The 26,903-nt window shown below is 46.6% G+C and overlaps 4 non-coding genes and 4 pseudogenes across 4 annotated transcripts; 4 read left to right on the top strand and 4 right to left on the bottom strand.

Annotated features, from left to right (window-relative positions):
• Positions 1-1,770: 1,770 nt before the first annotated feature.
• Positions 1,771-1,934, bottom strand: LOC143713611 (U1 spliceosomal RNA). Its single transcript, XR_013195167.1, has one exon. It is a non-coding gene; the product is annotated as a U1 spliceosomal RNA (small nuclear RNA).
• A 434-nt stretch (positions 1,935-2,368) lies between these two features.
• Positions 2,369-2,544, bottom strand: LOC143713738 (U2 spliceosomal RNA; annotated as a pseudogene).
• Positions 2,545-12,565: 10,021 nt separating this feature from the next.
• Positions 12,566-12,729, bottom strand: LOC143713610 (U1 spliceosomal RNA). Its single transcript, XR_013195166.1, has one exon. It is a non-coding gene; the product is annotated as a U1 spliceosomal RNA (small nuclear RNA).
• Positions 12,730-13,163: 434 nt separating this feature from the next.
• LOC143713794 (U2 spliceosomal RNA) lies at positions 13,164-13,287 on the bottom strand (annotated as a pseudogene).
• A 4,461-nt stretch (positions 13,288-17,748) lies between these two features.
• On the top strand, positions 17,749-17,921 carry LOC143713752 (U2 spliceosomal RNA; annotated as a pseudogene).
• Positions 17,922-18,355: 434 nt separating this feature from the next.
• LOC143713640 (U1 spliceosomal RNA) lies at positions 18,356-18,520 on the top strand. The gene has a single exon (XR_013195195.1). It is a non-coding gene; the product is annotated as a U1 spliceosomal RNA (small nuclear RNA).
• A 6,638-nt stretch (positions 18,521-25,158) lies between these two features.
• LOC143713744 (U2 spliceosomal RNA) lies at positions 25,159-25,335 on the top strand (annotated as a pseudogene).
• A 434-nt stretch (positions 25,336-25,769) lies between these two features.
• Positions 25,770-25,933, top strand: LOC143713609 (U1 spliceosomal RNA). The gene has a single exon (XR_013195165.1). It is a non-coding gene; the product is annotated as a U1 spliceosomal RNA (small nuclear RNA).
• Positions 25,934-26,903: the final 970 nt, after the last annotated feature.

The raw sequence follows: 26,903 nt of genomic DNA, 5'->3' as shown, positions 1-26,903 counted from the left end.
ATCTGCCCAGCCAGACACAAATGTCCTCCCCATTCACTGTTTCATTAAACATCCTAACAATCACAGTTTTTAATGAATTGTCAGAAAGTTTCTCCACAGTAAACATAGCGAATTGGGCTTTGCATGCATCAAACCTTTGCCAGAATTCAATTAACAGGGAAGCACTTTTGAAACTTAAATCAAAACCTTTGTTCAGGGGGAGAGTTACTAGGCAGTTCAAGTCCTCGGGTCTAAAATTTAGGGCTTTCTGGATCAGCTTCCTGGAGAAGTCAAGACGTGACAACCCCAGGAGCTTACCATCCACCTCTTTAAATAAAAAACGCACGCTGTGGTGCCTCCGCATGCCGGCACGAGCAGCCGACATGGTGGAGACACCAACAGCTATTTAAAACACAACCTTAAAACCGTAATAAATAAATAAATAAATAAATAACTTACCTTAAGAACAAAAGATTCCTTGGAAAACCAAGTCGTCCGGAAAAAAAAAAAAAAAAAAAAAAAAAAAGGCACTGCCAATATACCTCTCAGAAGTTTGAGGCTCAAGCCACTGAACGACCCAAGCCGGAAAAACCTCCAAGAGGCGATCGCTGCCTCTACCCTCGGACCAGATACTAGATCTTAGCCAAAAGGCCGAGAAGCGATGACACAATGACGCAGAGGCGGGGGAGCCGTCAAAGGCCACGCCCACCTGGGCCGTGGCGAGAGGGTCTAAAGGTCGCCAACAAACAAGCTCAGCTCACAGCAATACAAGCTCAGCTTGACTGTTGACACCGAAAATGGATCACAGCAGAGCGCACAACACGACACTTTGGAGTGCAACCTGGGATTTTGGACCAACAAACATTCTGCCCTAAAAGTGAGCGGGCAGACCAAAGCGTACGTCGTAGAGACTTGAAACTCTTGAGGGATGGTAGTACCCGCCCGGTCTACAACATCACCAAGGCTCGGCCCAATCGGCCCCAAGGTGGCGCTGCAGCGATCAGAAGTACGAAATGCCTCGTAACTCCTGAACCGTCCGTCGCAGACCCAAGTGTCTTACATCACCGGAATCCTTGGCTCGGGCCGAACAAGACGCAGGCCTCGGATTCGATGGTTGCGCTGGCGAGATTTTCGGGTATTTGGGATTTTGTGAAAAAGCTACTTTTGCACACTAGTCCTAGGTCTTTCGCCCGATCTGACCCAAACCGGTGCAGAAAGATTCCCTGGAGTCTGATTGCCAACAGCGATGGGGAAAAAAGTCGGAATTTCGATTCACGTTGGCGACGGGACGCCAAAACGTTGGGAGTGGGCGAGGCGGGCTTTACTTAAATGGCCATAACTCTCCAACGGAATGAGACAATTACACCCAAGTCGGTACACCTGTGCACGGGCTCAGCCTGTGCTCAGGTGAAAAGGGATGTGGCGACTGGCCACTTGGTGGCGCTGTAAACAGTAAAAACAACAACATGAATACGGCCATAGGCGACTGTATGTCAGGTGATTTTTCACACATGCACAAGGTATTCATACCACATGATAGAACTCCTCATTCGGAACAACTTTGCTTCTAGGACCACTGCTGCCAATAAAAGCGCTGGTTGAATAATGGAGATTATTTGAAGAATGATGAAAAAAAAAACTAAAAAACAGCCCTACTTTTGCAGACTGGTCCTAGGTTGAGAGTTTTACATCTCTCGATCAACCACTGCAGTTCAATTCCCTGGACTTCCTAGGTCGTTAACTACCAGAAGAAGAGGAACTCGAACAATCTGCTCTTTTAACCAGTGTGTCCAGGGGAGAGCGCGAACGCAGTCCCCCACTACCATAAATTATGCAGTCGAGATTCCCACATTTGGGGAATTCGCAGGGGTCAGCACAACCGGAGTGCAATGGCCGAGCCTCGCCCTGGGTGAACCACCTTCCTGATCATGGTGTCTCCCCTGCCAGGTAAGTATGAATTCCCAGGCCTCCCGTCAGAGGCACCGTGTCCCTCTCCGCAATCCTCACCAACGGTCGGACAATCAAACACACACCTGATTCAACTCATCAGCTCATTCGTAAAAACTCCAAGAGATAAGAGAGAGACATCAAAAACCTGCAGAGTCGGGCTCTTTTGCTGTTGTTGTTGTGGATGATGTTGTTTTCATGCTCCGGATCCATGAGCCAAAAATCAATTTCATACGCGGTCACCGGATAGTGGACGAATCAGATGTTAAACGAGATAAGAACAGAGTTGTTGTTTTTTTTTCCCTCTCACACCACCATTACCTGTATAGCATATGATCACCTACAACACCTTTAAAGCACCCATACACAGCAATATACGTTACTTCCATTAACACCTGCTGCCACACAAGACTAAAACATCTCTTTCATTGAACACAGTTTTTGGGGGTGCACCGTTCCCAGAAGTACTGCAATACCGGGTCGATGCGTGGAGTGGACGGAGCAAGCCCCTCTTCCATCTCCCAGTTCCAAAAATCAATTTAATATATGGTGCCCGGGTAGGGCACGTATCAGATATTAAACTGATAAGAACAGATTTTTCTTTCGAAAAAAGTTTATTGTCACATTGTTTCATTCCATTCTTTCAATATCCATTTTTTCCATTTAAAATCACATTTTTGCACATATCTTAAAACAACAAAAAGGACATAAGTTACAGTTAAAAATCAGTTATGTTGATGTGTTGTGTAAAAGTCCATGTATGTTGTGTGTTGTTTTAAAGTAAAGGTAAAATGGATTAAAATAAAATAGGAATGCAAATATAAAACAATAAAACAATAAAATATGCCAAATAAAACATCTCTTGTACAGGATCGAGGGTGAGTCCCTATCAAGAATGTCCATTCACTCCAGGTCTCCAGAACAGGCCCCAGACTCCTCGCTTCCAGTGCCCAGCGGAGATCCCCTCTCCTCCGGCCCGCTGGCCCGCTGTTCCCGTAGCCAGAGTGGTGAGGGTGCATCTACGGGCGGCCAGGTACGGTGGCGGCCGGGACCTTCTCCGTGTGACCTCGGCCCCCCCATCCGAATAACGACGTGCGGCCCACCCTGCAGCGTTGATGTTATCCTCTGCTCGCACGCGTGGAGGGGGACCGTCACGCGTTTCCCCACCAGCAGGTTTCTGGTGACCCAGATGGCATCCTTGATGTGGTTGAGGGTGAGCCAGAGCGAGGCAAACGTTGGTGGTGTCAACTCCTTCAAGCCCTGACCCACCCCCAGGATGGCGAGCTTATAGTCCACCTGGGCCCCACCCGCTGGCAGGCACGGGAAAAACAGGGGGCCTGTCTTGGCCCACAGGTCCCGCGCAGCGCCGCACTCCCAGAGCAGATGTTGAACGGTCTCCGGGGAACCACATCCGGACCGTGGGCAGGTGGAGTTTTTGGCCATGCCTCTGGAGTGCATGACCGCCCTGACCGGGAGGATCTCATGAGCCACCATCCACGACAGGTCCTTAAGCCTGTTCTGGAGAGCTGGGTGGGCTGCGTTCCTCCAAACGTCTTTGGCCTCACCTAGTGTGAGGCCTGGAACTGGACTCACCGATTCTCGATCCTGCACAAGAGAGACGAGAGACTTGTGATTAGTTAAAACAGTGGCATCATTTGTTTCTAAAAGATATTTCTTTAAAAAATTCTTAATAAAACTATGCTCTTTTGACAAATTAAAAGACACTGGACTTTTAAGATCAATGGGTAAAATTTTCAAAGTTCTTAGGTATGACCCCATCCAGAATCGGGTCATGGCTGCTGTCTTGTGTTCTCTGGATGGGGTCAGTGCATACTGGATATGGAGGGCGGCAAAGCGGCTGCCTAAAAACAGGTGGGGGTCTGGGAGGCCTTTCCCGCCATTCTCTTTTTTCTTTTTAACCACCTCCCTCTTGATTCGTTCCCACTTGGACCCCCACAGGAAATAAAATACCGCCCTCTCCAACTTGGCCAGGAATCGTCTTGGGGGACTAAAAACAGAACAGACAAGTAAAATTAGTGGTAAAATCACTGCTTTAAAAATTAAAATCTTGCCTTCTAACGTCAGTTGTCTTAGTCCCCAAAAGCCCAGTCTTTGTCTGACTTTCCCTAACATGTCAGTCCAGTTTCCTGGTCCTCCACCCTCCCTGTCAAATTTTACTCCTAAAATTTTCAAATCCTTTTCTTTAAAATCCAAATCTAGTCCTCCTGTGTCCACGTCGCCCCACGGCCCGAAGAGCAGGGCCTCGGACTTACTCCTGTTAAGCTTGGCGCCCGAGGCCCGACCGTACCAGTCAGTCAAGTCCATTGCTCTTCGTACTGATAAAAAGTCAGTCGCTAAAAGGGTCACGTCATCCATATATAAAACGCAGGTCGCCGTCAGTCCACCAGTTCCTGGGATATCTAGTCCTTTAATCCATTTATCCCTTCTCAAGATCTGTGCCAGTGGCTCAATACAAGCCACATACAGAAGGGGAGATAAAGGACACCCCTGACGGACACCGCTGTGGATATTTACAGCTTTGGAAAGATGCCCATTTGCAAGAAATTTGCTGCTTAAGCCCTCATACAGCAGTCCCACCCAAGCTATAAACCTCTCTGGAAACCCCATTTTTTGCAGTACCTGAAGGAGGTACTGGTGCGAGACCCGATCAAAAGCTTTTTCAAAGTCTAAATTTAGGACTACAAGCCTAATGTTTCTGTCTCTCGCATAACAGATGGCGTCTTTGATCAGTACCAGGCTGTCCGTGATCTTCCTGCCGGGCACAGCGCAAGCTTGATCCAGGTGGATTACGTCCTCTAAAACAGTCGACATGCGTGTAGCTAAAATCTTACTAAAAAGTTTACAATCATAATTTAAAAGAGTGATTGGTCGCCAGTTTCTCAAGTCAGTCTTGTCTCCTTTTTTGTACAGTAATGTAACTATCCCTACTCTAAAGCTGTCTGGAAGTCTGTCAAGAGTCTCAAATTCTTTAAAAACTGTAAGTAAGTCATGTGCTAAAATGTCCCAGAAAGTCAGATAAAACTCAAAGGGGAGTCCGTCCATGCCCGGGGACTTCCCCTTCTTAAAACCCTTTAAAGCTTTTTCCAATTCTAAAAGATTAAAATCCTGGGATAAAAGCACATCTGGACTCTTAACTTTTTTATCTAAAAACCCTAAAACTTCCTCTAAGATGCCATTGTGTACCTCTTTAGTGCCGTATAAATTACTGTAAAAACTTTCAATTTCCCCTAAAATCAGGTCAGTTGTATTTACTTCCCCCCCTCTAAAAGTTTTTAAAATATTGATCGACCCTCCCCGAGCTATTGTCTTTTTAAAAAAATACCTGGTACACTTCTCTCCTTCCTCTAACTCCCTTTCTCTACATCTTAAAATGACACCTTTGCTCTTTGTTTCAGACAGATCTGACATTTCTTTCTTTACTTCTTTTATTTCATTTGTAAAATCCAATCCATTGTTTAAAAGGTTAAAATATCTCTGCAGTCTTTTTTGCAACCCCATCATGCGTATTTTTTCTTTATTCTTTTTTTCCTTTCCAATTTGTTTAAAAAACCGTCCTGTCCTTTGTTTCACCATCTCCCACCACTGTGCACGTGAGTCGTAAAAGTCCTGGAGCGTCTGCCATTGGCTGAACTGCTCCCTATACTCACTAACCACTTCCTCGTCCTCTAATAGGGAACAGTTCAGCTTCCACAGCCCTCTCCCTGCAGTCACACCCGTGGGGAGTGAAAGAGTGCAAGACAGCATCATATGGTCGGAAAAAAAGAGGGGGGTCAATGTAGCATCGGTCGGCGGGAGGTCCCTGGTAAAAATATAGTCAATTCGAGAGGCTCTGGCACCGTCACCACTGAACCAGGTGAAGCCTTCCTCTCTTTGATGCATTGTTTTAAAACAGTCAACTAACTTAAAATCTTTGACTATATTTTGTAATAAAACCGATGTCTTGTCGACCTTAAAATCCTCTCCTACCCTCCTTCTGTCCTTTTTTGATAATACACAATTAAAATCCCCTGCTACCACTAGGGGAGCCCTGCCTAGCATGTGGGGTTGCAAGTCTTCTAAAAGCTCATACCTGTTATTTTTTTCAGTAAAACCATACATATTTAAAATGTTAAGATCCTTACCTAAAAAAGTCAGATTTGCTAAAATTGCCCGCCCGTCCCTCACCACAGTGCTGCCCTTCACCAAAAGGTTGGGATTTTTTATTAAAATAGCAACACCGTCATTTTTGTTAAAATTGGACCCACTCCAAATGGAAAATCCTGGGGTCCAAATCTCCTCCCACTTCCTGTAATTTGTTAAAAAGGGCAAACCACATTCTTGCAATAAAAACACATCTGACTTAAAAGTTTTTAAAAAGGATAACACACTCTGTGCTCGCAAAGTACACCTCACACTTCTCACATTGATTGTAGAGATAGTGAGGGCCATGAGCAGTATGGTTAAAAATACAAGCATTAATAGAAGGATAAAACCAAAAGACTGCAGAAAGTTACATTAAAATCATGTTATGTCATGTAGCACTTGCTTCTCCTTTTCCCCAGAAAAACTGGGATCAGGAGGGCAAATGCTCGCCGCCTCAGAGTCCACAGAGAGAACCTCTTGTGGCTCCTTCGGTGACGATGTTCTAAGCTTAACGTGCAAAAAGGAGACTTCATTGGGAGATTCTGCGGGCCACATACGGTCTAGATCTAACGAAGAGGAACTATCTAGCCGATGCGATGCCCGCAGCCTTTTCTCCTCTGTTTGAAGCAGAGGAGATCTCGCAGACCTTTTTTGCACCTGAGCATTGGGGAGTGAACCCTCGGATTCACCCCCACTATCCACCACACTAACCTCCGATACGGTGTAGAGTGAGGAAGCCGTTGCATCCTCCTCCTCCTCCTCCATTTTGTTTTCACTTCTCTCTTGTTGGGGAACGGCTTCCTCACTCTGTTCGCTGTTAAAACTTGACTCCGCCCCTGTGGCCGCCCCACTTCCTTCCTCCTGCCCACTCCCTGAGGCTGGCTGGGAAATAGAATTTCCCGCCAAAACCTCAGGGACCGCCTCCTCCTTCCTTTGCTCTTTTGTTTGTTCCACATGTGGGGCGGCCATTTTGTAGCCTTTCAGTTTGTTGGCAAAACTTTTAGGGCAATCTCTGTAGAGATGGGATGACTCCCCACAGAGGTTGCACCGCCTGCCATTGGTACACTCTTCAAAAGTATGACCAATTTCTCTGCATTTCCCACATATCATTTCCTGGCATGCTTCAGCTAAGTGCCCAAACTTTCCACATTTTCTACATAATTTGGGCATACCCTGGTAGTGAATGTAGCCTCTGTTCTCACCCAACACAATCATAGAAGGCAGATGCTTCAGGCCCTGGTAGCCCCCAGCGTCTTCCCATTGTTTAATGGGAATTCGCCAGGAGCATGTCCAAATACCATCCTCATCTAAAACCTTGACTGGCTGGCTTCGAACTGTGCAAAATCTGCCCAGCCAGACACAAATGTCCTCCCCAGTCACTGTCTCATTAAACATTCTAACAATCACAGTTTTAAGTGTGTTGTCAGAGAGCTTTTCAACAGTAAACATGGACAGCTGGGATTTAGCTACTTCAAATCTGTGCCAGAAATCATTCAGGTGGGAAACCGCTCTAAAACTAACATCAAATCCTTTGTTCAGGGGCAGAGTCACGATGCAATTCAGATCATCAGGTTTAAAATTTAGAGTTTTTTGGATCAGCTTCCTGGAGAAGTCAAGACGTGACATCCCCAGGAGCTTCCCCTCAACTTCTTTGAATAAAAAACGCACGCTGTGGTGCCTCCTCATGCCGGCACGGGCAGCCGACATGGTGGAGACACCAACAGCCTAAAACTTTAAAAAACAATAAATAAATAAATAATAAATAAATAGATAAAAAGGTCTTACCTTAAAACAGAACCGGAATAAAAGCAGCTGGATCAATGTACCTCTCAAAAGTTTGGGGCTCAAGTCACTGAAGGACCCAAGCCGGAAAAACCTCCAAGAGGCGATCGCTGTCTCTACCCTAGGACCAGACACTTGATCTTAGCCAAAAGGCCGAGAAGCGATCTCTTCTGATAAGAACAGATTTTGATTGTGTGTTGTGTAAAAGTCCATGTATGTTAATATTTGTGTTGTTTTAAAGGAAACGTAAATGGATTAAAATAAATAGGAATAAAACATAAAAACAATAGAACAATAAAACATGCCAAATAAAACATCTCTTGTACAGGATCGAGGGTGAGTCCCTATCAAGATTGTCCATTCACTCCAGGTCTCCAGAACAGGCCCCAGACTCCCCGCTTCTGGTGCCCAGCGGAGATCCCCTCTCCTCCGGCCCGCTGGCCCGCTGTTCCCGTAGCCGGTGTGGTGAGGGTGCATCTACGGGCGGCCAGGGTCGGTGGCGGCCGGGACCTTCTACGTGTGACCCCGGCCCCCCCATCCGAATAACGACGTGCGGCCCACCCTGCAGCGTTGATCTTATTTTCTGCTCGCACGCGTGGAGGGGGACCGTCACGCGTTTCCCCACCAGCAGATTTCTGGTGACCCAGATGGCATCCTTGATCACGTTTAGGGTGAGCCAGAGCGAGGAAAATTTTGGTTGTGTCAGCTCCTTCAAGCCCTGACCCACCCCCAGGATGGCGAGCTTGTAGTCCACCTGGGCCCCACCCGCTGGCAGGCACGGGAAAAACAGGGGGCCGGTCTTGGCCCACAGGTCCCGCGCAGCGCCGCACTCCCAGAGCAGATGTCGAACGGTCTCCGGGGAACCACATCCGGACCGTGGGCAGGTGGAGTTTTTGGCCATGCCTCTGGAGTGCATAACCGCCCTGACCGGGAGGATCTCATGGGCCACCATCCACGACAAGTCTTTAAGCCTGTTCTGGAGAGCTGGGTGGGCTGCGTTCCTCCAAACATCTTTGGCCTCACCTAGTGTGAGGCCTGGAACCGGGCTCACCGATTCTCGATCCTGCACAAGAGAGATAAGAGATTTGTGATTAGTTAAAACAGTGGCATCATTTGTCTCTAAAAGGTATTTCTTTAAAAATTTCTTAATAAAACTATGCTCTTTTGACAAATTAAAAGACACTGGACTTTTAAGATCAATGGGTAAAATTTTCAAAGTTCTTAGGTATGACCCCATCCAGAATCGGGTCATGGCTGCTGTCTTGTGTTCTCTGGATGGGGTCAGTGCGTACTGGATGTGGAGGGCGGCAAAGCGGCTGCCTAAAAACAGGTGGGGGTCTGGGAGGCCTTTCCCTCCATTTTCTTTTTTCTTTTTGACGACCTCCCTCTTTAGTCGTTCCCACTTGGACCCCCACAGGAAATAAAATACCGCCCTCTCCAGGTTGGCCAGGAATCGTCTTGGGGGACTAAAAACAGAACAGACAAGTAAAATTAGTGGTAAAATCACTGCTTTAAAAATTAAAATCTTGCCTTCAAACGTCAATTGTCTCAGTCCCCAAAAGCCCAGTCTTTGCCTGACTTTCCCTAACATGTCAGTCCAGTTTCCTTGTCCTCCACCCTCTCTGTCAAATTTTACACCTAAAATTTTCAAATCATTGTCTTTAAAATCCAAATCTAATCCAGCGGTGTCTACGTTCCCCCACGGCCCGAAGAGCTGGGCCTCGGACTTACTCCTATTGAGCTTGGCGCCCGAGGCCCGACCGTACCAGTCAGTCAAGTCCATTGCTCTTCGTACTGATAAAAGGTCAGTCGCTAAAAGGGTCACGTCATCCATATATAAAACACAGGTCGCCGTCAGTCCACCAGTCCCTGGGATGTCTAGTCCTTTAATCCATTTATCCCTTCTCAAGATTTGTGCCAGTGGCTCAATACAAGCCACATACAGAAGGGGAGATAAAGGACACCCCTGACGGACGCCGCTGTAGAGATTTACAGCTTTGGATAAATGCCCGTTAACCAAAATTCTGCTAGACAGCTACAGAGATATAATATGAGCTGGGATCAGGGGGGCAAGTGCTTGACGCCTCAGGGCTCGCAGAGAAGGCCTCTTGCGAATCCTTTGGCGATGATGTTCTTAGCTTGAAATGCAGAAAAGAGACTTCATTAGGAGATTCTGCGGGCCACATACGGTCTAGATCTTCCATGGGGGAACTATCTAGCCGATGCGCTACCCGCAGCTTTTTCTCCTCTGTTTGAACCAGAGGAGATCTCGCAGTTCTTTTCTGCACTTGAGCATTGGGGAGCGAAACATCTGTTTCACTCCCACTCGTGGACACACTAACCTCAGACACGGTTACTAGGGAGGAAGCCATTTCCTCCTCTTCATCCTCCATACTGTCTTCTTTTTCAATTTCATTTTGAGGATTGGCTTCCTCCCCCTCACCAACTGCCAGAATTGACTCCGCCCCTGTGGCCGCCCCACTTCCTCCTTCCTGTCCAATCCCTGAGGCTGGCTGGGGGTTTGAATTTCCCGCCAAAACCTCGGGGCCCGCCTCCTCAATTGTTTGTTCTTTGGGTGGGGCGGCCATTTTGTTGCTTTTTAACTTGTTGGCAAAACTTTTAGGGCAGTCTCTGTAGAGATGGGATGATTCTCCACAGAGGTTGCACTTTCTGCCATTTTGGCACTCTTCAAAAATGTGCCCAATTTCTCTGCACTTCCTACACACTACTTCTTGGCATGCCTCGGCGAGATGTCCAAGTTTGCCACACTTGCGGCATAGCTTGGGCATCCCTTGGTAATGGATGTAGCCTCTATTCTCTCCCAACACAATCATAGAAGGTATTTGACTCAGGCCATGGTAGCTGTTGGGATCTGCCCATTGTTTAATGGGCACTCTCCACGCACAGCTCCAGATACCGTCTTCATCTAAAACCTTGACTGGTTGTCCACGAATAGAGCAATATCTTGCCAACCATACAGAAATATCTTCTCCACTAACTGTTTCATTAAACATCCTGACAATCACAACTTTCAGTGAATTATCAGTCAGTTTTTCCACAGTGAACATGGAGAAATTGGCTTTACACATTTCAAATCGAGTCCAAAAAGTACTTAGCAAGGAAGCAGAAGCAAAACTTACATCAAAGCCATGATTCAGGGGCAGAGTCAACAGGCAGTTTATGTCCACAACCTTAAAACCGAGTAACTGTTGGATGCACTTCCTAGAAAAGTCCAGCCTAGACATGACCTGGAGAGTGCCATCCTCTTTTGGTTTAAATTTAAAACGCACGCTGTGGTGCCTCCTCATGCCGGCACGAGCAGCCGACATGTTGGAGGCACCACTAGCCTGCTGCGGCTAAAACCCAACAATAAATATACAATAAATAAATTAAAACCTGCTTACCTTAAAACCAGAAGATTCCTCGTAGAACGAGTCGTCAATTAAAAGCCGCTTGTCAATGTACCTCCTGAAGGGTGTGTGTCCCGTGTGACAAGCAACACACGAGACCAAGCCCAACAAGAGGCAATCGCTGTCTCTACCTTAGGACCAGACACTTGATCTTAGCCAAAAGGCCGAGAAGCGATGACACAATGACGCAGAGGCGGGGGAGCCGTCAAAGGCCACGCCCACCTGGGCCGTGGCGAGAGGGTCTAAAGGTCGCCAGCAAACAAGCTCAGCTCACAGCAATACAAGCTCAGCTTGACTGTTGACACCGAAAATGGATCACAGCAGAGCGCACAACACGACACTTTGGAGTGCAACCTGGGATTTTGGACCAACAAACATTCTGCCCTAAAAGTGAGCGGGCAGACCAAAGCGTACGTCGTAGAGACTTGAAACTCTTGAGGGATGGTAGTACCCGCCCGGTCTACAACATCACCAAGGCTCGGCCCAATCGGCCCCAAGGTGGCGCTGCAGCGATCAGAAGTACGAAATGCCTCGTAACTCCTGAACCGTCCGTCGCAGACCCAAGTGTCTTACATCACCGGAATCCTTGGCTCGGGCCGAACAAGACACAGGCCTCGGATTCGATGGTTGCGCTGGCGAGATTTTCGGGTATTTGGGATTTTGTGAAAAAGCTACTTTTGCACACTAGTCCTAGGTCTTTCGCCCGATCTGACCCAAACCGGTCCAGAAAGATTCCCTGGAGTCTGATTGCCAACAGCGATGGGGAAAAAAGTCGGAATTTCGATTCACGTTGGCGACGGGACGCCAAAACGTTGGGAGTGGGCGAGGCGGGCTTTACTTAAATGGCCATAACTCTCCAACGGAATGAGACAATTACACCCAAGTCGGTACACCTGTGCACGGGCTCAGCCTGTGCTCAGGTGAAAAGGGATGTGGCGACTGGCCACTTGGTGGCGCTGTAAACAGTAAAAACAACAACATGAATACGGCCATAGGCGACTGTATGTCAGGTGATTTTTCACACATGCACCCATGGTTCATACCACATGATAGAACTCCTCATTCGGAACAACTTTGCTTCTAGGACCACTGCTGCCAATAAAAGCGCTGGTTGAATAATGGAGATTATTTGAAGAATGATGAAAAAAAAAACTAAAAAACAGCCCTACTTTTGCAGACTGGTCCTAGGTTGAGAGTTTTACATCTCTCGATCAACCACTGCAGTTCAATTCCCTGGACTTCCTAGGTCGTTAACTACCAGAAGAAGAGGAACTCGAACAATCTGCTCTTTTAACCAGTGTGTCCAGGGGAGAGCGCGAACGCAGTCCCCCACTACCATAAATTATGCAGTCGAGATTCCCACATTTGGGGAATTCGCAGGGGTCAGCACAACCGGAGTGCAATGGCCGAGCCTCGCCCTGGGTGAACCACCTTCCTGATCATGGTGTCTCCCCTGCCAGGTAAGTATGAATTCCCAGGCCTCCCGTCAGAGGCACCGTGTCCCTCTCCGCAATCCTCACCAACGGTCGGACAATCAAACACACACCTGATTCAACTCATCAGCTCATTCGTAAAAACTCCAAGAGATAAGAGAGAGACATCAAAAACCTGCAGAGTCGGGCTCTTTTGCTGTTGTTGTTGTGGATGATGTTGTTTTCATGCTCCGGATCCATGAGCCAAAAATCAATTTCATACGCGGTCACCGGATAGTGGACGAATCAGATGTTAAACGAGATAAGAACAGAGTTGTTGTTTTTTTTTCCCTCTCACACCACCATTACCTGTATAGCATATGATCACCTACAACACCTTTAAAGCACCCATACACAGCAATATACGTTACTTCCATTAACACCTGCTGCCACACAAGACTAAAACATCTCTTTCATTGAACACAGTTTTTGGAGGTGCACCGTTCCCAGAAGTACTGCAATACCGGGTCGATGCGTGGAGTGGACGGAGCAAGCCCCTCTTCTATCTCCCAGTTCCAAAAATCAATTTAATATACAAAAGAACAAAGAGAGAAGGAGGTGGTCCCTGAGATTTTGGCGGGAATTTCAAATTCCCAGCCAGCCTCAGGGATTTGTCAGGAAAAAGGAAGTGGGGCGGCCACAGGGGCGGAGTCACAGCTTGAAACCGAACAGGGGGAGGAAACCACTCCCGGACAAGATAAAGGAAAGGAAACAGAAGACGGAGAGGATGAAACGGTTTCCTCCCTCAACACCGTCTCGGAGGTGAGTATGCCCTCCAGTGGGAGTGAAACTGACCTTTCACTCCCAAATGCTCAAGTGCAGAAGAGAACTGCGGGATCTCCGTTGTGTGTAGTAGTGGAGAAAAGAATGAGGGCTACACAAGGGCTGGATAGTTTCTCCCCGGAGGATCCAGACCGCATGTGGCCCTCAGAATCCCCTAATGAAGTTTCCTTTCTGCATTTTAAGCTAAGAACATCGACACCGAAAGAGTCGCAAGAGTTCAGCTCTGTGGCTTCGGAAGTGTCAACCTCTTGCCCTCCTGAACCCAGCCCCCATGGGAGAAGGGAGAGGCATGAGGAACAAGAAATAACATAATTTTAAAGACGCCTCTGTATGTCTTTTATTAGTGTTCTTTTAAAAGTTCATATCATTTTAACTATACTGCTCATGGCCCTCACAATCTCTACAATAAATGTGAGAAGTGTGAGAAGTGATATACGAGCACAGAGCGTTTTATCCTTTTTAAAATCCTGTAAGTCAGATGTGTTTTTATTGCAAGAATGTGCTTTGCCCTTTTTATCCAATTACAGAAAGTGGGAGGAGCTTTGGACCCCTGGACATTCTATCTGGAGTGGGTCCAATTTTAACAAAAATGACGGTGTTGCTATTTTAATCAACAATCCAAACATCTTGGTGAAGGGCAGCACGGTGGTAAGGGATGGGCGAGCAATTTTAGCAAACTTGACTTTTTTAGATAAGGATTTTAATGTTCTTAATGTGTATGGTTTTAATGATAAGAATGAAAGATATGAGCTTTTAGAAGACCTGCAGCCCCACATGTTAGGGAGGGCCCCTTTGGTGGTGGCAGGGGATTTTAACTGTGTCTTAACTCCGAAAGATAGGAAGAGGGTAGAAGGTTTTAAATTTGACAAAACATCGGTTTTATTGCAAAATTTAGTCAGAGATTTTAATTTAGTCGACTGCTTTAAAAAAATGCATCAGAGAGAGGAGGGCTTCACCTGGTTCAGTGGTGATGGCACCAGAGCCTCTCGCATTGACTACATTTTTACACGGGACTGCTTGCCAACCGATGCTACATTATCCCCCCTCTTTTTTTCTGATCACATGATGCTATCCTGCACCCTTTCACTGGCCTCTGGTGTGACAGTAGGAGGAGGGCTGTGGAAGTTGAACTGCTCCCTGTTGGAGGATGAGGAAGTATTTAGTGAGTACAGGGAGCAGTTCAGCCGATGGCAGACCCTCCAAGACTTTTATGATTCACGTGCACAGTGGTGGGAAATGGTAAAGGAACGGACGAGACAGTTTTTTAAGAAAATAGGAAAGGAGAAAAAGAAAAAAGAAAAGAGACGCATGATGGGGTTGCAAAAACGACTACAGAGGTATTTTAATCTTTTAAAAATTGGGTTTGATTTTAGTGAAGAAATTAAAGAAGTAAAACAAGAAATGTCAGTTTTAGCCCAAATTCAAAGTAAAGGTGTCATTTTAAGGAGTAGAGAACAAGATATTGAAGAAGGGGAAAAGTGTACAAGATATTTTTTTAAAAAAATTATAACACGGGGAGGGGCTTTGACAACTTTGAAATCGGATGGGAGGGTGGTAAATGAAACAGAAGAGATTTTAAGAGGGGTGGAAAACTTTTATAGTGATTTATATGGCCTAAAACAAGTACACGACGATACCTTAATGGAAGTTTTAAATTTTTTAGACAAAAAGCTCCAGAGTCAATGTGCACTTTTAAGACAGGATTTTACGATTTTAGAAATACAAAAAGCTCTGAAAGGTTTTAAGCGTGGGAAGTCCCCAGGACTAGACGGACTACCACTTGAATTTTACTTGACCTTTGGGGACATTTTAGCACATGACTTACTGACTGTTTTTAAAGAATTTGACAATGTGAACAGACTTCCAGACAGCTTCAGAATAGGGATAGTGACGCTATTACATAAGAAAGGCGACAAGACTGACTTAAAGAATTGGCGACCCATCACTCTTTTAAACGTTGACTGCAAACTTTTTAGCAAAATTTTAGCCACGCGTATGTCGACAGTTTTAGCAGACGTAATCCACTTGGATCAAGCATGCGCCGTGCCCGGAAGGAAGATCACGGACAGCCTGGTACTGATCAGAGACGCCATCTGTTTTGCGAGAGACAGAAACATTCAGCTAGTAGTCCTAAATTTAGACTTTGAAAAGGCATTCGACCGTATCTCGCACCAGTTCCTGTTTAAGGTACTGGAAAAAATGGGTTTTCCTGGGAGGTTTATAGCCTGGGTGGGACTGCTGTACAACGATCTGTCTAGCAGAATTTTGGTTAACGGGCATTTATCCAAAGCTGTAAAACTCTACAGCGGCGTCCGTCAGGGGTGTCCTTTATCTCCCCTTCTGTATGTGGCTTGTATTGAGCCACTGGCACAAATCTTGAGAAGGGATAAATGGATTAAAGGACTAGACATCCCAGGGACTGGTGGACTGACGGCGACCTGTGTTTTATATATGGATGACGTGACCCTTTTAGCGACTGACCTTTTATCAGTACGAAGAGCAATGGACTTGACTGACTGGTACGGTCGGGCCTCGGGCGCCAAGCTCAATAGGAGTAAGTCCGAGGCCCAGCTCTTCGGGCCGTGGGGGAACGTGGACACAGTTGGACTAGATTTGGATTTTAAAGACAATGATTTGAAAATTTTAGGTGTAAAATTTGACAGAGAGGGTGGAGGACAAGGAAACTGGACTGACATGTTAAGGAAAGTCAGGCAAAGACTGGGCTTTTGGGGACTGAGACAATTGACGTTTGAAGGCAAGATTTTAATTTTTAAAGCTGTGATTTTACCACTGATTTTACTTGTCTGCTCTGTTTTTAGTCCCCCAAGACGATTCCTGGCCAACCTGGAGAGGGCGGTATTTTATTTCCTGTGGGGGTCCAAGTGGGAACGACTAAAGAGGGAGGTCGTCAAAAAGAAAAAAGAGAATGGCGGGAAAGGCCTCCCAGACCCCCACCTGTTTTTAGGCAGCCGCTTTGCCGCCCTCCACATCCAGTACGCACTGACCCCATCCAGAGAACACAAGACAGCAGCCATGACCCGATTCTGGATGGGGTCATACCTAAGAACTTTGAAAATTTTACCCATTGATCTTAAAAGTCCTGTGTCTTTTAATTTGTCAAAAGAGCATAGTTTTATTAAGAAATTTTTAAAGAAATATCTTTTAGAGACAAATGATGCCACCATTTTAACTAACCATAAGTCTCTTATCTCTCTTGTGCAGGATCGAGAATCGGTGAGCCCGGTTCCAGGCCTCACACTAGGTGAGGCCAAAGATGTTTGGAGGAACGCAGCCCACCCAGCTCTCCAGAACAGGCTTAAAGACTTGTCGTGGATGGTGGCTCATGAGATCCTCCCGGTCAGGGCGGTTATGCACTCCAGAGGCATGGCCAAAAACTCCACCTGCCCACGGTCCGGATGTGGTTCCCCGGAGACCGTTCGACATCTGCTCTGGGAGTGCGGCGCTGCGCGGGACCTGTGGGCCAAGACCGGCCCCCTTGTTTTCCCGTGCCTGCCAGCGGGTGGGGCCCAGGTGGACTACAAGCTCGCCATCCTGGGGGTGGGTCAGGGCTTGAAGGAGCTGACACAACCAAAATTTTCCTCGCTCTGGCTCACCCTAAACGTGATCAAGGATGCCATCTGGGTCACCAGAAATCTGCTGGTGGGGAAACGCGTGACGGTCCCCCTCCACGCGTGCGAGCAGAAAATAAGATCAACGCTGCAGGGTGGGCCGCACGTCGTTATTCGGATGGGGGGGCCGGGGTCACACGTAGAAGGTCCCGGCCGCCACCGACCCTGGCCGCCCGTAGATGCACCCTCACCACACCGGCTACGGGAACAGCGGGCCGGAGGAGAGGGGATCTCCGCTGGGCACCAGAAGCGGGGAGTCTGGGGCCTGTTCTGGAGACCTGGAGTGAATGGACAATCTTGATAGGGACTCACCCTCGATCCTGTACAAGAGATGTTTTATTTGGCATGTTTTATTGTTCTATTGTTTTTATGTTTTATTCCTATTTATTTTAATCCATTTACGTTTCCTTTAAAACAACACAAATATTAACATACATGGACTGTTACACAACACACAATCAATAATTGATTTTTAACTATAAAGTGTGTCCTTTTATTTGTTTGTTTTGTTGTTTTAAGATGTGTAAATAAATACTTGATTTAAAAAAAAAAAAAAAAAAAAAAAATGTAAATGGAAAACATGGAATGAAAACTTGTGACAATAAAACTTTTTCGAAAGAAAATCTGTTCTTATCAGTTTAATATCTGATACGTGCCCTACCCGGGCACCATATATTAAATTGATTTTTGGAACTGGGAGATGGAAGAGGGGCTTGCTCCGTCCACTCCACGCATCGACCCGGTATTGCAGTACTTCTGGGAACGGTGCACCCCCAAAAACTGTGTTCAATGAAAGAGATGTTTTAGTCTTGTGTGGCAGCAGGTGTTAATGGAAGTAACGTATATTGCTGTGTATGGGTGCTTTAAAGGTGTTGTAGGTGATCATATGCTATACAGGTAATGGTGGTGTGAGAGGGAAAAAAAAACAACAACTCTGTTCTTATCTCGTTTAACATCTGATTCGTCCACTATCCGGTGACCGCGTATGAAATTGATTTTTGGCTCATGGATCCGGAGCATGAAAACAACATCATCCACAACAACAACAGCAAAAGAGCCCGACTCTGCAGGTTTTTGATGTCTCTCTCTTATCTCTTGGAGTTTTTACGAATGAGCTGATGAGTTGAATCAGGTGTGTGTTTGATTGTCCGACCGTTGGTGAGGATTGCGGAGAGGGACACGGTTCCTCTGACGGGAGGCCTGGGAATTCATACTTACCTGGCAGGGGAGACACCATGATCAGGAAGGTGGTTCACCCAGGGCGAGGCTCGGCCATTGCACTCCGGTTGTGCTGACCCCTGCGAAATTCCCCAAATGTGGGAATCTCGACTGCATAATTTATGTTAGTGGGGGACTGCGTTCGCGCTCTCCCCTTGACACACTGGTTAAAAGAGCAGATTGTTCGAGTTCCTCTTCTTCTGGTAGTTAACGACCTAGGAAGTCCAGAGAATTGAACTGCAGTGGTTGATCGAGAGATGTAAAACTCTCAACCTAGGACCAGTCTGCAAAAGTAGGGCTGTTTTTTAGTTTATTTTTTTCATCATTCTTCAAATAATCTCCATTATTCAACCAGCGCTTTTATTGGCAGCAGTGGTCCTAGAAGCAAAGTTGTTCCGAATGAGGAGTTCTATCATGTGGTATGAATACCTTGTGCATGTGTGAAAAATCACCTGACATACAGTCGCCTATGGCCGTATTCATGTTGTTGTTTTTACTGTTTACAGCGCCAACAAGTGGCCAGTCGCCACATCCCTTTTCACCTGAGCACAGGCTGAGCCCGTGCACAGGTGTACCGACTTGGGTGTAATTGTCTCATTCCGTTGGAGAGTTATGGCCATTTAAGTAAAGCCCGCCTCGCCCACTCCCAACGTTTTGGCGTTCCGTCGCCAACGTGAATCGAAATTCCGACTTTTTTCCCCATCGCTGTCGGCAATCAGACTCCAGGGAATCTTTCTGCACCGGTTTGGGTCAGATCGGGCGAAAGACCTAGGACTAGTGTGCAAGAGTAGCTTTTTCACAAAATCCCAAATACCCGAAAATCTCGCCAGCGCAACCATCGAATCCGAGGCCTGCGTCTTGTTCGGCCCGAGCCAAGGATTCCGGTGATGTAAGACACTTGGGTCTGCGACGGACGGTTCAGGAGTTACGAGGCATTTCGTACTTCTGATCGCTGCAGCGCCACCTTGGGGCCGATTGGGCCGAGCCTTGGTGATGTTGTAGACCGGGCGGGTACTACCATCCCTCAAGAGTTTCAAGTCTCTACGACGTACGCTTTGGTCTGCCCGCTCACTTTTAGGGCAGAATGTTTGTTGGTCCAAAATCCCAGGTTGCACTCCAAAGTGTCGTGTTGTGCGCTCTGCTGTGATCCATTTTCGGTGTCAACAGTCAAGCTGAGCTTGTATTGCTGTGAGCTGAGCTTGTTTGCTGGCGACCTTTAGACCCTCTCGCCACGGCCCAGGTGGGCGTGGCCTTTGACGGCTCCCCCGCCTCTGCGTCATTGTGTCATCGCTTCTCGGCCTTTTGGCTAAGATCTAGTATCTGGTCCGAGGGTAGAGGCAGCGATCGCCTCTTGGAGGTTTTTCCGGCTTGGGTCGTTCAGTGGCTTGAGCCTCAAACTTCTGAGAGGTATATTGGCAGTGCCTTTTTTTTTTTTTTATCCGGACGACTTGGTTTTCCAAGGAATCTTTTGTTCTTAAGGTAAGTTATTTATTTATTTATTTATTTATTTATTTATTACGGTTTTAAGGTTGTGTTTTAAATAGCTGTTGGTGTCTCCACCATGTCGGCTGCTCGTGCCGGCATGCGGAGGCACCACAGCGTGCGTTTTTTATTTAAAGAGGTGGATGGTAAGCTCCTGGGGTTGTCACGTCTTGACTTCTCCAGGAAGCTGATCCAGAAAGCCCTAAATTTTAGACCCGAGGACTTGAACTGCCTAGTAACTCTCCCCCTGAACAAAGGTTTTGATTTAAGTTTCAAAAGTGCTTCCCTGTTAATTGAATTCTGGCAAAGGTTTGATGCATGCAAAGCCCAATTCGCTATGTTTACTGTGGAGAAACTTTCTGACAATTCATTAAAAACTGTGATTGTTAGGATGTTTAATGAAACAGTGAATGGGGAGGACATTTGTGTCTGGCTGGGCAGATTTTGCACTGTTCGGGGTCAACCAACCAAAGTGTTAGATGAAGATGGTATCTGGAATTGCTCCTGGCGAATTCCCATTAAACAATGGGAGGACGCCGGGGGCTACCAGGGCCTGAAGCATCTGCCTTCAATGATTGTGTTGGGAGAGAACAGGGGCTACATTCACTACCAAGGAATGCCCAAACTGTGCAGGAAGTGTGGGAGGATGGGGCATTTAGCTGATGCATGCAAGGAATTAACATGTGGGAAGTGTAGAGGAATTGGTCACATCTTTGAAGAATGTACCATTGGCAGAAGGTGTAATCTTTGTGGTGAAACTGACCATCTCTACAGAGATTGCCCTAAAAGTTTTGCCAACAAATTGAAAGGGAACAAAATGGCCGCCCCACATGTGGAACAAACAAAAGAACAAAGAGAGAAGGAGGTGGTCCCTGAGATTTTGGCGGGAATTTCAAATTCCCAGCCAGCCTCAGGGATTTGTCAGGAAAAAGGAAGTGGGGCGGCCACAGGGGCGGAGTCACAGCTTGAAACCGAACAGGGGGAGGAAACCACTCCCGGACAAGATAAAGGAAAGGAAACAGAAGACGGAGAGGATGAAACGGTTTCCTCCCTCAACACCGTCTCGGAGGTGAGTATGCCCTCCAGTGGGAGTGAAACTGACCTTTCACTCCCAAATGCTCAAGTGCAGAAGAGAACTGCGGGATCTCCGTTGTGTGTAGTAGTGGAGAAAAGAATGAGGGCTACACAAGGGCTGGATAGTTTCTCCCCGGAGGATCCAGACCGCATGTGGCCCTCAGAATCCCCTAATGAAGTTTCCTTTCTGCATTTTAAGCTAAGAACATCAACACCGAAAGAGTCGCAAGAGTTCAGCTCTGTGGCTTCGGAAGTGTCAACCTCTTGCCCTCCTGAACCCAGCCCCCATGGGAGAAGGGAGAGGCATGAGGAACAAGAAATAACATAATTTTAAAGATGCCTCTGTATGTCTTTTATTAGTCTTCTTTTAAAAGTTCATATCATTTTAACTATACTGCTCATGGCCCTCACAATCTCTACAATAAATGTGAGAAGTGTGAGAAGTGATATACGAGCACAGAGCGTTTTATCCTTTTTAAAATCCTGTAAGTCAGATGTGTTTTTATTGCAAGAATGTGCTTTGCCCTTTTTATCCAATTACAGAAAGTGGGAGGAGCTTTGGACCCCTGGACATTCTATCTGGAGTGGGTCCAATTTTAACAAAAATGACGGTGTTGCTATTTTAATCAACAATCCAAACATCTTGGTGAAGGGCAGCACGGTGGTAAGGGATGGGCGAGCAATTTTAGCAAACTTGACTTTTTTAGATAAGGATTTTAATGTTCTTAATGTGTATGGCTTTAATGATAAGAATGAAAGATATGAGCTTTTAGAAGACCTGCAGCCCCACATGTTAGGGAGGGCCCCTTTGGTGGTGGCAGGGGATTTTAACTGTGTCTTAACTCCGAAAGATAGGAAGAGGGTAGAAGGTTTTAAATTTGACAAAACATCGGTTTTATTGCAAAATTTAGTCAGAGATTTTAATTTAGTCGACTGCTTTAAAAAAATGCATCAGAGAGAGGAGGGCTTCACCTGGTTCAGTGGTGATGGCACCAGAGCCTCTCGCATTGACTACATTTTTACACGGGACTGCTTGCCAACCGATGCTACATTATCCCCCCTCTTTTTTTCTGATCACATGATGCTATCCTGCACCCTTTCACTGGCCTCTGGTGTGACAGTAGGAGGAGGGCTGTGGAAGTTGAACTGCTCCCTGTTGGAGGATGAGGAAGTATTTAGTGAGTACAGGGAGCAGTTCAGCCGATGGCAGACCCTCCAAGACTTTTATGATTCACGTGCACAGTGGTGGGAAATGGTAAAGGAACGGACGAGACAGTTTTTTAAGAAAATAGGAAAGGAGAAAAAGAAAAAAGAAAAGAGACGCATGATGGGGTTGCAAAAACGACTACAGAGGTATTTTAATCTTTTAAAAATTGGGTTTGATTTTAGTGAAGAAATAAAAGAAGTAAAACAAGAAATGTCAGTTTTAGCCCAAATTCAAAGTAAAGGTGTCATTTTAAGGAGTAGAGAACAAGATATTGAAGAAGGGGAAAAGTGTACAAGATATTTTTTTAAAAAAATTATAACACGGGGAGGGGCTTTGACAACTTTGAAATCGGATGGGAGGGTGGTAAATGAAACAGAAGAGATTTTAAGAGGGGTGGAAAACTTTTATAGTGATTTATATGGCCTAAAACAAGTACACGACGATACCTTAATGGAAGTTTTAAATTTTTTAGACAAAAAGCTCCAGAGTCAATGTGCACTTTTAAGACAGGATTTTACGATTTTAGAAATACAAAAAGCTCTGAAAGGTTTTAAGCGTGGGAAGTCCCCAGGACTAGACGGACTACCACTTGAATTTTACTTGACCTTTGGGGACATTTTAGCACATGACTTACTGACTGTTTTTAAAGAATTTGACAATGTGAACAGACTTCCAGACAGCTTCAGAATAGGGATAGTGACGCTATTACATAAGAAAGGCGACAAGACTGACTTAAAGAATTGGCGACCCATCACTCTTTTAAACGTTGACTGCAAACTTTTTAGCAAAATTTTAGCCACGCGTATGTCGACAGTTTTAGCAGACGTAATCCACTTGGATCAAGCATGCACCGTGCCCGGAAGGAAGATCACGGACAGCCTGGTACTGATCAGAGACGCCATCTGTTTTGCGAGAGACAGAAACATTCAGCTAGTAGTCCTAAATTTAGACTTTGAAAAGGCATTCGACCGTATCTCGCACCAGTTCCTGTTTAAGGTACTGGAAAAAATGGGTTTTCCTGGGAGGTTTATAGCCTGGGTGGGACTGCTGTACAACGATCTGTCTAGCAGAATTTTGGTTAACGGGCATTTATCCAAAGCTGTAAAACTCTACAGCGGCGTCCGTCAGGGGTGTCCTTTATCTCCCCTTCTGTATGTGGCTTGTATTGAGCCACTGGCACAAATCTTGAGAAGGGATAAATGGATTAAAGGACTAGACATCCCAGGGACTGGTGGACTGACGGCGACCTGTGTTTTATATATGGATGACGTGACCCTTTTAGCGACTGACCTTTTATCAGTACGAAGAGCAATGGACTTGACTGACTGGTACGGTCGGGCCTCGGGCGCCAAGCTCAATAGGAGTAAGTCCGAGGCCCAGCTCTTCGGGCCGTGGGGGAACGTGGACACAGTTGGACTAGATTTGGATTTTAAAGACAATGATTTGAAAATTTTAGGTGTAAAATTTGACAGAGAGGGTGGAGGACAAGGAAACTGGACTGACATGTTAGGGAAAGTCAGGCAAAGACTGGGCTTTTGGGGACTGAGACAATTGACGTTTGAAGGCAAGATTTTAATTTTTAAAGCTGTGATTTTACCACTGATTTTACTTGTCTGTTCTGTTTTTAGTCCCCCAAGACGATTCCTGGCCAACCTGGAGAGGGCGGTATTTTATTTCCTGTGGGGGTCCAAGTGGGAACGACTAAAGAGGGAGGTCGTCAAAAAGAAAAAAGAGAATGGCGGGAAAGGCCTCCCAGACCCCCACCTGTTTTTAGGCAGCCGCTTTGCCGCCCTCCACATCCAGTACGCACTGACCCCATCCAGAGAACACAAGACAGCAGCCATGACCCGATTCTGGATGGGGTCATACCTAAGAACTTTGAAAATTTTACCCATTGATCTTAAAAGTCCAGTGTCTTTTAATTTGTCAAAAGAGCATAGTTTTATTAAGAAATTTTTAAAGAAATATCTTTTAGAGACAAATGATGCCACCATTTTAACTAACCATAAGTCTCTTATCTCTCTTGTGCAGGATCGAGAATCTGTGAGCCCGGTTCCAGGCCTCACACTAGGTGAGGCCAAAGATGTTTGGAGGAACGCAGCCCACCCAGCTCTCCAGAACAGGCTTAAAGACTTGTCGTGGATGGTGGCTCATGAGATCCTCCCGGTCAGGGCGGTTATGCACTCCAGAGGCATGGCCAAAAACTCCACCTGCCCACGGTCCGGATGTGGTTCCCCGGAGACCGTTCGACATCTGCTCTGGGAGTGCGGCGCTGCGCGGGACCTGTGGGCCAAGACCGGCCCCCTGTTTTTCCCGTGCCTGCCAGCGGGTGGGGCCCAGGTGGACTACAAGCTCGCCATCCTGGGGGTGGGTCAGGGCTTGAAGGAGCTGACACAACCAAAATTTTCCTCGCTCTGGCTCACCCTAAACGTGATCAAGGATGCCATCTGGGTCACCAGAAATCTGCTGGTGGGGAAACGCGTGACGGTCCCCCTCCACGCGTGCGAGCAGAAAATAAGATCAACGCTGCAGGGTGGGCCGCACGTCGTTATTCGGATGGGGGGGCCGGGGTCACACGTAGAAGGTCCCGGCCGCCACCGACCCTGGCCGCCCGTAGATGCACCCTCACCACACCGGCTACGGGAACAGCGGGCCAGCGGGCCGGAGGAGAGGGGATCTCCGCTGGGCACCAGAAGCGGGGAGTCTGGGGCCTGTTCTGGAGACCTGGAGTGAATGGACAATCTTGATAGGGACTCACCCTCGATCCTTTACAAGAGATGTTTTATTTGGCAAGTTTTATTGTTTTATTGTTTTTATGTTTTATTCCTATTTATTTTAATCCATTTACGTTTCCTTTAATACAACTCAAATATTAACATACATGGACTTTTACACAACACACAATCAATAATTGATTTTTAACTATAAAGTGTGTCTTTTTTATTTGTTTTTGTTGTTTTAAGATGTGTAAATAAATACTTGATTTATAAAAAAATGTAAATGGAAAACATGGAATGAAACCCTGTGACAATAAAACTTTTTCGAAAGGAAAAAAATCTGTTCTTATCAGTTTAATATCTGATACGTGCCCTACCCGGGCACCATATATTAAATTGATTTTTGGAACTGGGAGATGGAAGAGGGGCTTGCTCCGTCCACTCCACGCATCGACCCGGTATTGCAGTACTTCTGGGAACGGTGCACCCCCAAAAACTGTGTTCAATGAAAGAGATGTTTTAGTCTTGTGTGGCAGCAGGTGTTAATGGAAGTAACGTATATTGCTGTGTATGGGTGCTTTAAAGGTGTTGTAGGTGATCATATGCTATACAGGTAATGGTGGTGTGAGAGGGAAAAAAAAACAACAACTCTGTTCTTATCTCGTTTAACATCTGATTCGTCCACTATCCGGTGACCGCGTATGAAATTGATTTTTGGCTCATGGATCCGGAGCATGAAAACAACATCATCCACAACAACAACAGCAAAAGAGCCCGACTCTGCAGGTTTTTGATGTCTCTCTCTTATCTCTTGGAGTTTTTACGAATGAGCTGATGAGTTGAATCAGGTGTGTGTTTGATTGTCCGACCGTTGGTGAGGATTGCGGAGAGGGACACGGTTCCTCTGACGGGAGGCCTGGGAATTCATACTTACCTGGCAGGGGAGACACCATGATCAGGAAGGTGGTTCACCCAGGGCGAGGCTCGGCCATTGCACTCCGGTTGTGCTGACCCCTGCGAATTCCCCAAATGTGGGAATCTCGACTGCATAATTTATGGTAGTGGGGGACTGCGTTCGCGCTCTCCCCTGGACACACTGGTTAAAAGAGCAGATTGTTCGAGTTCCTCTTCTTCTGGTAGCTAACGACCTAGGAAGTCCAGAGAATTGAACTGCAGTGGTTGATCGAGAGATGTAAAACTCTCAACCTAGGACCAGTCTGCAAAAGTAGGGCTGTTTTTTAGTTTATTTTTTTCATCATTCTTCAAATAATCTCCATTATTCAACCAGCGCTTTTATTGGCAGTAGTGGTCCTAGAAGCAAAGTTGTTCCGAATGAGGAGTTCTATCATGTGGTATGAATACCTTGTGCATGTGTGAAAAATCACCTGACATACAGTCGCCTATGGCCGTATTCATGTTGTTGTTTTTACTGTTTACAGCGCCACCAAGTGGCCAGTCGCCACATCCCTTTTCACCTGAGCACAGGCTGAGCCCGTGCACAGGTGTACCGACTTGGGTGTAATTGTCTCATTCCGTTGGAGAGTTATGGCCATTTAAGTAAAGCCCGCCTCGCCCACTCCCAACGTTTTGGCGTCCCGTCGCCAACGTGAATCGAAATTCCGACTTTTTTCCCCATCGCTGTCGGCAATCAGACTCCAGGGAATCTTTCTGCACCGGTTTGGGTCAGATCGGGCGAAAGACCTAGGACTAGTGTGCAAAAGTAGCTTTTTCACAAAATCCCAAATACCCGAAAATCTCGCCAGCGCAACCATCGAATCCGAGGCCTGCGTCTTGTTCGGCCCGAGCCAAGGATTCCGGTGATGTAAGACACTTGGGTCTGCGACGGACGGTTCAGGAGTTACGAGGCATTTCGTACTTCTGATCGCTGCAGCGCTACCTTGGGGCCGATTGGGCCGAGCCTTGGTGATGTTGTAGACCGGGCGGGTACTACCATCCCTCAAGAGTTTCAAGTCTCTACGACGTACGCTTTGGTCTGCCCGCTCACTTTTAGGGCAGAATGTTTGTTGGTCCAAAATCCCAGGTTGCACTCCAAAGTGTCG

Source organism: Siphateles boraxobius, unplaced genomic scaffold (assembly GCF_051911475.1).
Source record: "Siphateles boraxobius isolate OS27281-9 unplaced genomic scaffold, OSU_SipBor_1 52, whole genome shotgun sequence".
NCBI lineage: Eukaryota > Metazoa > Chordata > Actinopteri > Cypriniformes > Leuciscidae > Siphateles > Siphateles boraxobius.
Note: the sequence above shows the minus strand (reverse complement) of the source record. Positions and strands in the feature narration are given on the sequence as shown.